Source organism: Nycticebus coucang, unplaced genomic scaffold, assembly GCF_027406575.1.
Source record: "Nycticebus coucang isolate mNycCou1 unplaced genomic scaffold, mNycCou1.pri scaffold_69, whole genome shotgun sequence".
NCBI lineage: Eukaryota > Metazoa > Chordata > Mammalia > Primates > Lorisidae > Nycticebus > Nycticebus coucang.
In genome coordinates, this window is record NW_026515594.1 from 220218 (window position 1) to 230633 (window position 10416).

Below are 10416 nucleotides of genomic sequence, written 5' to 3' on the forward strand. Positions count from 1 at the left end.
CTTGCTCCAATTCACTTAGAGAAAGCTTTTCTTTAGCTCAGTTTTGTCTCTTTCCTACTCCACAATTCGAAAATACCCACTTTTGAGGGAGTTGCGTATTCCTACCTCAGAATCATGTTTCAGTCATCGAAATAAAAGTGTTTTGAGCAATACTCCTTCCATGCCTTGCTGTGTGAAAGGGACAGAGTGTAGGTAGAGTAAACATTCAGCAGGCATTTGTGGGTGTCCAGACTTGGATAAAAAGCATCTAAATGGGAATGGCGGTGGTGATGGAATGCTTTTTGAGGAGCAAGTGGGACCATATATAACTCCAAAGATTCAAACTGGATCTTTAGGAAAAAACTGATCTCATTCACAGAAATAGGTTAATAAAGAGGGGAAATTGATATTTTAGAAATTATATAAATTCAATCTATAGATCTATTGTATAACATGGTGACTATATGTAATAATAGTATATTATATACTTAAAAACTGCCAAGAGAGTAGATTTTCTATTTTTTTTTTTTTTATTGTTGGGGATTCATTGAGGGTACAATAAGGCAGGTTACACTGGTTGCATTTGTTAGGTAAAGTCCCTTTTGCAATCATGTCTTGCCCCCAGAACTTCTATGTTTTTATCACACACACAAACCCCAAAACAACTGTGAGGTGATGGATATGTTAATTAGCTTGATTGTGGTAGTCATTTCACAATGTACACGTACATTGGTCTGAGAAGTTCGTGAACTGATCCTAGAAAAATTGCTACACACCTCACTGTTGAATCACTAAAATCACCTTTTAAGTAGTTCCCTTGGGAAGCTACATACCAATGCCGGTGCCTAGTCCACCCTTCAAAGCAATTTGGGAACTCTCTGGAATGACCATCAGAGCGGTTGTCATATGAGGTCTAAAAATTAAGTTTGCGAACTTGCCACCAACGTTGGCAGGTTTCCTAACTTTGGTATTTTAGTGTCCCACAGTTGTGTTTATGTCAACATGTGGCAGTGTTTGCTGAGTGGTGTTCATTATTGTTGTTGCATGTTTTTATGTGCCATACAATGACAGCTCTAATGATCTTTCCAGAAAAAGAGTTCCTCAATTTCTTTGAAGTGGGGACGAGGCACTGGCATTGGGGCATATCTTCCCAAGTGGAGTACTTTAAAGGTGACTGTAGTGATATTCAGCAAGGAGGTATATAGCACTTTTTCTAGAATGAGCTCATGAACCTAATTGCCCAACCTGGTATATGAAGGTTACCATGAAAGTTTTGAGAGAGACTGTGTTATGGTCCATTATTTCATTTCCAAGAAATACAGTTGACAGCAGCATCCTCTCAGATACCCATGCGAGTTCTAGCTTGCTCACTTTATTGGTGTTGCAGGGAGGGCTTCATTTCTTTCCATCCAAGAGGCACTCAGGCATCAGCTGTGTAGATGGGAAGAGAGAACTTTTGCATGATGATTTTCTACGATTTTAAAAGTGGGTTAAAATCTCAGAGTTTGGAGCATTTATAACAGGCTTTCAGGACCTTTCTCCTTCCCATGTGACAATTTTTGGTGGTTTCTAGAATTTAGAAAAGGCCGAATTTTGCTGAAAGACAAGGAAAGGCGTGGACACCCAGCAACTGCTGTGACTGAGGAAAACATTGCTACTGTGGAAAAATGGTTCGTGAAAACAATCCAGTGACATTTAAGGACGCTGAAGTGGCACTACAGATTGGATCAGCGGTGGCGTCTAAAATCCTGCAAGATTATCTTGAAGTTGGTAAAGTTTCATCCCGATGGATGCCTCACACTTTGACAGGTGAGCAAAAGCACATCCACACTGAATGGTGTGAAGAAACGCCGGCCACGTCTGATGGAGGGAAGTCGAGATGCACTTCTGACATTGTTACTGGTGATGAAACCTGGAGTTACTAGTTTGGTCCAGAGAATAAGCATCAGAAATGTGGATTTCTTTTCCTAATGATAATCCACCAACAAAGGTGAAGTGGCCCTGAAGTGCTGGGAAGAAAATAGCAGCAACTTTCTTCTCCAAAAGCAGTCATGTTGGATCCGTTCCTCTGCAGGAACAAAGGACTGTCACTGCACAGTGGTACACGACAATGTGCCTACCCAAAGTTTTTGGGAAGCTTCAGGAATAGCAGATAAGAACAGGAGTTCAGGGGACTAACTTCGACCATGACAATGTATCTGCCCACACAGCTGACATCGCCATTTAGTTCCTGGAGTCCACAGAGTCCTGTCCTGGCCTCAGGTGATTATTTCCTGTTCCCCACAGTAAAAAAGTGTGTACATGGAAGAAGTTTCTCCAGCCCCGTCGAAGCTGTTCACATCTACAAAAGTGAAAGGAGTGAAAAGAGTGGTTTCACAAATGGTTTACAAGAATACACAGGTGCACAGACTGTTACAGTGACTATATTGAGAAAGTACAGGTGGTAATCAAAATGATTTTACATTTCTTGGTTTTTGTGAATATCAAAATTTGTGTAAGTGTCCCTCATACTTTCAAATTTACCTTTTTAGCCCTAGCTGACGTTCCCAAATTCATAACTGCCTTGACTGCCTTGACTCAAACTAAGCATGTCTAATATGGGATATATATTTCCTTTTTTTCTAGCTTTATTGAGGTTTAATTAACAAATAAATATTGCATACGTGGTATTCCTATATGCTGAAAATAAAATTTGAAAGGAAGTGGGAGAGCCAGCAAACAACCAGAATGGGCTGGTTGAAAAGACAAGAGACAAATTATAATGAGGAAGTAAGTATGAAGGTAACCAAGAAAATAGAGTGCCCTGAGAAGCAAGAAGGTACACAAAATGAATATGGAAAAAGGTTTTGGATCTGGTGGTTTGGATATCACTGTTTTGTTACCATTGCAGGCCCATGGGCTCTCCCTGGAATAGACATTAAGAGGCAAAGGGAGAGTCACAAGCAAAGCTTTTTTGAGGCTCATGTTTGAACACAAGGGACAAAGCACAGAGGAAAAATCCTCAGTCTGGCTCCTGGAGGGGAGAGTTATAAAGAGGCAGGAAAAGGGTGATGTGTATCCAGGTAGAGGTGGAGATTTTCTTGTGCTTATGTAGTTTTATTACGTGTGTTGTATGTCCCATTAGCATTTTAAATCTCCACCCCAAGCCTGGTTTTTAGCATTAAAATGAGATAATAATGAGGGGAAAGTCGGGTAAAGCCAGTGTGAGCGGCTGTTTAGCTTGAGGTGGTTAGATCCAGATAGGTTTGGTTTCTTTGCAGCCACATTCCTTATCAGCAAATGCCAGCATCTTGCTTTGGTCATTTTGGAAAACATTAATCAAGAGACAGATTGTGGATCCCCCTCCTTTTTGGGGTATGAGCTGAATTCCAGTAGCTAGGAGGTCAATTTTTGTTTTCTTCTAAAGTTAATTAGGCTGGGTCATGCTGTCTTGTGTTGCCTCCCTTGGTTAGACATAAGACCTGAGTCCTGTCCCTGTGTTGTCTAATTACTTTTAAGGTTGCAACTTTTACTAGTAGAGGGGTACAAGTTCCATTTTAGAGGAGTAAAGAGAAAATGATGTATGGGGCCTTGGAGTAGAGTACTCTTTCAAGAAGGTCAACAGAGAGTTACAATGAAAAAGGTAGGATTGGCTCGGTGCCCATAGCTCAGTGGTTATGGTGCCAGCCATAGTCACCGAGGCTGGTGGGTTCGAGCCCGGCCTGGGCCAGCTAAAACAACAATGACAACTGCAACAAAACAATAGCTGGGTGTTGTGGCGGGTGCCTGTAGTCCCAGCTACTTGGGAGGCTGAGGCAAGAGAATCACTTAAGCCCAAGAGTTTGAGGTTGCTGTGAGCTGTGATTTAACGGCACTCTTCCAAGCCTCACATAGTGAGACTCTTGTCTCAAAAAAAAAAAGAAAAGAAAAGAAGGAAAAAGCAGTATTGTATCTTTAGGAGACAGTAGTAATAATTTTGTTGTTACCTATATTTGTATATTGTTTCTTCTGCCTCTTTGAAGGCAAGAACGTCTTAATGTTGTTTTTTTTCTTTCTCTTTTTTTTATTTTAAAATCAGGGGAAAGCGCGAACGCAGTCCCCCACTACCACAAATTATGCAGTCGAGTTTCCCACATTTGGGGAAATCGCAGGGGTCAGCACATCCGGAGTGCAATGGATAAGCCTCGCCCTGGGAAAACCACCTTCGTGATCATGGTATCTCCCCTGCCAGGTAAGTATTTTTTTTGGTGTAGGATCCTACCCATAGAAGGCACATGTATTAAATATATAGTTTAGGGATTTTTTTTAAAGATGGAGAGATAAGTAGATTCTCTTTTTGTACATAGAAGCGAAGAGGTCATAAGTGAGAGAAAGTTAGAAAAGGTACAGATATGCAAAGTATCTGAGAGAATCTGTTTCTAGTGTTGGTGGTTGGGGGGATAGAAGGCACAGAGGCTGGAGAGGGAGATCTAGGTAAGTCTTTCACCCTGGATGTCAGAATAAAAGCTTAACCCTAGACAACCAGCTTTGTGAGCTTGGACAAGTTATTTAACTTCTCTCTTAACTTCAATTTGTAATAAAATGAGAATAATAATAGTATTTATCTTAAATACTTTTGAAGAATAAATGAAATCATACATATATAGTATCTAGAATACTATTACAATTGGTAAATGTTTAATAAGTATCAGGGATGATAATAGTGGACCATAAGGAAGGCTCAGAGATTAGGAATTCATAATAGGACAGACTACTTTGAGTGTCACTTGGGAATATAGACCTTAAAAGAAGACTATGTTATACCGAATGGAATCGAAATGGAAATTCCATAAAACATATTTTATTATGCTTCAGTCAAAATAAATTAAAACATTTTTTCTTATTTCAGAGAGAATGTAAATTCATTGCATAAAGATTAGACAGTATGTTCTTACGAAAATGAATATAAGTACAATTGACCCTTCAACAGCTCTGGGTTTAGGGGAGCTGGTCCCTAGTACAGTTGAAAATTCAAATATAATTTTGATTTCCCCAACACTTAACTACTAATAGCTTCCTTGTGGGCACTAGGCCACCGCGGTGCATTGTTGCTCGGCGGCACCGGCACCGGTCCGGGTGGCCATGGGGTGGCAGGCGGCCAGGGCACGGAGGGCCAGGTAGCGACGGCCAGTAGCGGGGCCTGCAAGGTTGGTCCGGCATGTAGATGCCCCGCAAGCGCCCGCAGCTAATGGCATCAGTGTTTTTTTCTGACTGAAGTTCTCATTTATCGACTATGGAAATGGAACAAGAAAAAATGCCTGTGAACAAGGAGCTGTGTCCAGATTCGGCCACGTACTGCTGTTCTGTGTGCCATGGCGAGGAGGCCTGGAGCTACGGCCACCCCATCCGGGGCAGGGCCAAGTCCCGCAGTGTGCCTCTCCCAAGCCGGGGAGCACCAACGAGTTCAGGAGGACATGCTGTCTGCATGGGCCTTGCCCAGTGACCACCTTTGGACCAAAGGCCTGCGTACTGTAGAACCCTCAGACCATCATGCACATTCAGGACCCTGCAAGCCAGCAGCTGGCATGGAGCAAATCTCCAAAGAGTGTTCTGGTGGTCAAGAAGGTCCGCGATGCCAGCCTGCTGCAGCTGTTCAAGGAGCTCTGCACATACCTCATGGAGGAGAGCAACATGGTTGTGTATGTGGAAAAGAAGGTGCTGGAAGACCCTGCCATTGTGAGTGATGAAAACTTTGGGGCAGTGAAGAAGAAATTCTACACTTTCCGAGAAGATTATGATGACATTTCCAATCAGATAGATCTCATCATCTGGCTGGGAGGGGATGGGACCCTGCTGTATGCATCCTCTCTGTTCCAGGGCAGTGTGCCTCCAGTCATGGCCTTCCCCCTCGGCTCCCTGGGCTTCCTGACACCTTTTGCCTTTGAGGACTTTCAGTCTCAAGTTACCCAGGTGATAGAGGGGAATGCAGCTGTTGTCCTTCGGAGTCGGCTGAATGTCAGGGTGGTGAAGGAGCCCAGGGCCAGGTAGGTGTCTATCCACAACAGGCTCAGTGAGAACAGCACACCCACTGCAGGCCTGGATGCGGAGGCCGGGCAGCAGGCCATGCAGTACCAGGTCCTAAAGGAGGTGGTGATCGACAGAGGCCCCTCCTCATACCTGTCCAATGTGGACGTCTACCTGGACGGACACCACATCACCACAGTGCAGGGCGATGGAGTGATCATGTCCACCCTGATGGGCAGCACGGCATACCAGCCATGGCTAGGGCCTCCATGATCCACCCCAACTTGCCAGCCATCATGATCACACCCATCTGCCCCCACTAGCTGTCCTTCTAGCCCATCGTGGTCCCCGCAGGGGTCGAGCTGAAGATCATGCTGTCACCAGAAGCACGGAACACAGCGTGGGTGTCCTTTGACGGCCGGAAGAGACAGGAGATCCGCCATGGAGACAGCATCAGCATCACTACCTCTTGCTACCCGCTGCCCTCCATCTGCGAGCGAGACCCCATGAGCGACTGGTCTGAGAGCCTGGTGCAGGGCCTGCACTGGAAGCAGGCCCACTTCCCTGAGGAGGAGGAGGGCGAGGGTGGGTGTGTGAGCTAGGCTGAGCTCCTGTGCGGGCACACCGGCCAGAGCCCCGAACCCTCCTGGGTCTGCATTCCCCTTCCTGGTTTCCCGTGCGCTCTCCGGGCACAGACCAACCTGTATGTGTGCGTGTGTGAACACGTCTGTCTCTCGCCATCGGTCACGAGCCGCCTCTGTCGTCGGAAAAGCCTGCATCTGCATTTGTTGACCAGATCAGATGTTTTTCTTTTAATGTTTTAAATCTGATATCTTTTTTATATTTCTAATGGAGCAAAGTGAGAACTGGGCTGAGGACTGTCTGCACAAGGCCCCCTGCTGGTCTTTGTGCTGGTTGCCTGTGACCCACCCTCACCCACCCCCAACCACCCCGTGATTCCACAAGTCAGTCTACTGAATCAAAAGGTCAGGAAGACTTCATCTGTCCTTTGATATTGAAAAGAAATGTCTCCACCAAGAATCTTCTTCATCTATGATGCTTCTGCCCTTGGGCCTGCACTTCCTGAAGCTCTTCTGGGGAGGAGCTTAGGCAAGCCACAGCCCAGAGGGGTCTGGGTGCCAACTGCGAGGCAGGCTGCTTTGCCCTGGTTTCTGGAGAGTGCTGGGTGCGCCCCTGCCCTCCCTGCTCAGGTCAGCACCAAGTCTTGCTGGACTCCCCAGCGCTGAGCCAGAGGCCTCTGGTCCCCTCCCAGAGCTGCTGTGTGGCCCAGCGTTCCCAGAGGGCTGTCAAGCATTCTGGGCTGATACACATTCCTCATGCAGCTTCAGCTCCCAGGAAGATGTTTTAAATCCTACATATACTTTGTAGAGATTCTTATAAACTTTCTGAAGTGCTTAAATACATATTTTCTTGTACACACTTTTGTGAAGACCCTGCTGATGTTTACACTGTGTCCTGCCTGGCGCTGTCCAGCCTCTCGCAGCCCTGATGGTCCAGGAGAGAGCCGTGTTTGAGCCGGACAATTGCGATGAGAATTTTGAGACAAAACAGTGAGGGTACTTCTATGAGCCCCCTGCAGAGAACCAGGAGTCTCTTGAACGCGTGGTGTGGTGCCTGGGGTGTGGTCTGCACATGGGAGCAACACCCTGGGCGCTTTCCGACAGGAGTCCCAAAGGCAGGAGGCTGTTTTTGAGTAGCTGCTCTTAGAGGTTTGCCCAAGAAATCACCCCTCTCGTCATTCAGTGGTGAGAACAGGAGAATGAGGACCCTTTCATGAGGTGCAGGTCATGCCCTCGGCATCGATGAAGTGGAGTGTCTGAAGATGCTGATTATGATTCTGGGCGACACTGAAGTGGCAGAGGGGCCCCCCAGGTCCTGAGTCTGCCCATGACTCTGAGTGCCAGCAGGACCTCCATCTGCCACCCACAGGCTGAGGGGAAGGGGCCCCAGTACCTCAGTTTTAGGCCCAGAGACAGTGGTATTTGGAATTTCAGTCCCTTATCTAAACAAAAAAGCAAATGCTAAATTTTGTCCTAAAGCAGTACGAGATTGGAATGATCTAGACAATTCTAGATTTTTGAAGTGAATCTTAATGTTTCATATTGTTAATATCTTAAAATTTGTTAAATGTTGAAAGCCTTACTACTATTTTCAGATCCTTTCAATAAACAGACTTGTTAAAAAGAAAAAAATAGCTTCCTTGTGACCAGAAGCCTATTATTATCATTAATATATAATAATATCACATATAACATAAACAGTTAATGTATGTGTATTCTGTGTGTTATATGCATTGTATACTCTATTCTTAAAGAAAGCTAGGCAAAAGAAAACATTATTATGAAAAGCATAGGAGGCTCGGTGCCTGTAGTTCAAGCCGCTAGGGCACCAGCCACATACATCAGAGCTGGCAGGTTTGAATCCAGCTCGGGCCTGCCAAACAGCAATGACAACTATAACCAAAAAATAGCTGGGCATTGTGGCAGGCGCCTGTAGACCCAGCTATTTGGGAGGCTGAGTCAAGAGACTTGCTTAAGCCCAGGAGTTGGAGGTTGCTGTGAGCTGTGATGCCACAGCACTCTACCCAGGGTAACAGCCTGATGCTCTGTCTCAAAAAAAAAGCATAGGAAGAGAAAATAATTTTACTTTTCATTAAGTGAAAGTGCATCATTTATTTTATGGGTCTTCATTCTTATCAACTTCATGTTGTATAGGCCAAGGAGGAAGGAGGGGCTAGTTTTGCTCTCTCAGGGGTGACAGAAGTGGAAGAAAATCCACCTGTCAGTGCATCCTCACAGTTCAAATCTGCGTTGTGCAAGGGTCAACTTAATCTGTAATCTTAATCACTCAAAATCTAAGTCAGATGCTCTCTGGCCTCTATGCCCTGTGTGAACTTTTCACTTAGGCCAGTTATTTGAACTCCTGGAAGGTATATTCTATATGAATTTTAACTTTTTTTTTATTTTTAGTACTTGCATTTACTACTCATAATTAATTTCATTTGCTTGCCATGCAATTTATTGTCTATTTTAAAAATAAGATAATTTATTTTCTATCTTAAGTATAAGGTAGAAATAATACAATTTATTTTCTATCTTAAACATACAATAATCTATCTGAGAAAATAGATGTGTGATTTTGGGAATACATACCTAATTTAATACCAACCAAATTGGATACTAGAATTTACTACACAGTCTGAATGCAAGAAATACCTGATTGTGTCGTGCCTGTTTCTGTGATATGCAGTATTACAACATGAAAATGTCTTTTATGAAATGAGAGTTTTGAAAGCCCAAATGCCCATCAATCCATGAATGGATTAATAAATTGTGGTATATGTACACCATGGAATATTATGCAGCCTTAAAGACAAATGGAGACTTTACCTCTTTCATGTTTACATGATGGAGCTGGAACATATTCTTCTTAGTAAAGTATCTCAAGAATGCAAGAAAAAGCATCCAATGTACTCAGTCCTACTATGAAACTAAGTTAGGGTTTTCACATGAAAGCTATAACCCAGTTATAACCTAAGAATATGGGGAAGGGGGAGAGGGAGGAGAGGAAGGGGGGAGGATGGGCAGAGGGAGGGTGATTGGTGGAATTACACCTGCGGTGCATCTTACAAGGGTACATGTGAAACTTAGTAAATGTAGAATATAAATGTCTTAACCCAATAACTAAGAAAATGCCAGGAAGCCTATGTTAACCAGTGTGATGAAAATATGTCAAACTGTTTATAAAACCAGCATATGGTGCCCCATGATCTCATTAATGTACACAGCTATGATTTAATAATAATAATAATAATAATAATAATGATAATGATAAAAGAAATCGAAAATGTAGGGTGGGTTTTGTTATATATTTTTGAACTTTGGAGTGGTTTTAAAGCTTAAATTTTACCAAAAGACTGACTTATACAAAAAGTGGAAGGAAAAGATTTTATTATTATTATTTTATTTTATTCTATTTTAAGAGTTTTTTGTTGCAGTTTGGCCAGGGCTGGGTTGGAACCCACCAACCTCAGTATATGTGGCCGGTGCTCTACCCACTGAGCTACAGGCGCTGCCCTATTATTATTTTTTGAGTCAGAGTCTCACTCCTGGAGTGCTGTGATATCAGCCTGGCTCACAGCAAAATCAGACTTCTGGTTTAAACAATCCTTCTGCCTCAGCCTCCCAGGTAGCTGGGACTATAAGCACCTGCCACAGCACCTGGCTAATTTTTCTATTTTTTATTAGCAACAGGGTCTGACTCTTGCTCAGGCTGGTCTGGAACTCTTGGGCCAAGGGATCCTCCTGCCTTGGCCTCCTAGAGTACCAGGACTATAAGCGTAGCTTTCACACCGGCAGGAAAAGAATTTTAATTTCCTTGAAAATAACCTAAGCTTATATACACTTACCAATGGGTAACCATTTTGGTTATCTT

The 10416-nt window shown here is 43.8% G+C and overlaps 1 non-coding gene and 1 pseudogene across 1 annotated transcript; one reads left to right on the forward strand and one right to left on the reverse strand.

The window, feature by feature from the left end:
- Nucleotides 1-4033: 4033 nt before the first annotated feature.
- LOC128579592 (U1 spliceosomal RNA) lies at nt 4034-4197 on the reverse strand. Its single transcript, XR_008378213.1, has one exon. It is a non-coding gene; the product is annotated as a U1 spliceosomal RNA (small nuclear RNA).
- A 1018-nt stretch (nt 4198-5215) lies between these two features.
- On the forward strand, nt 5216-6563 carry LOC128579582 (NAD kinase-like; annotated as a pseudogene).
- The last annotated feature ends 3853 nt before the right edge of the window (nt 6564-10416 follow it).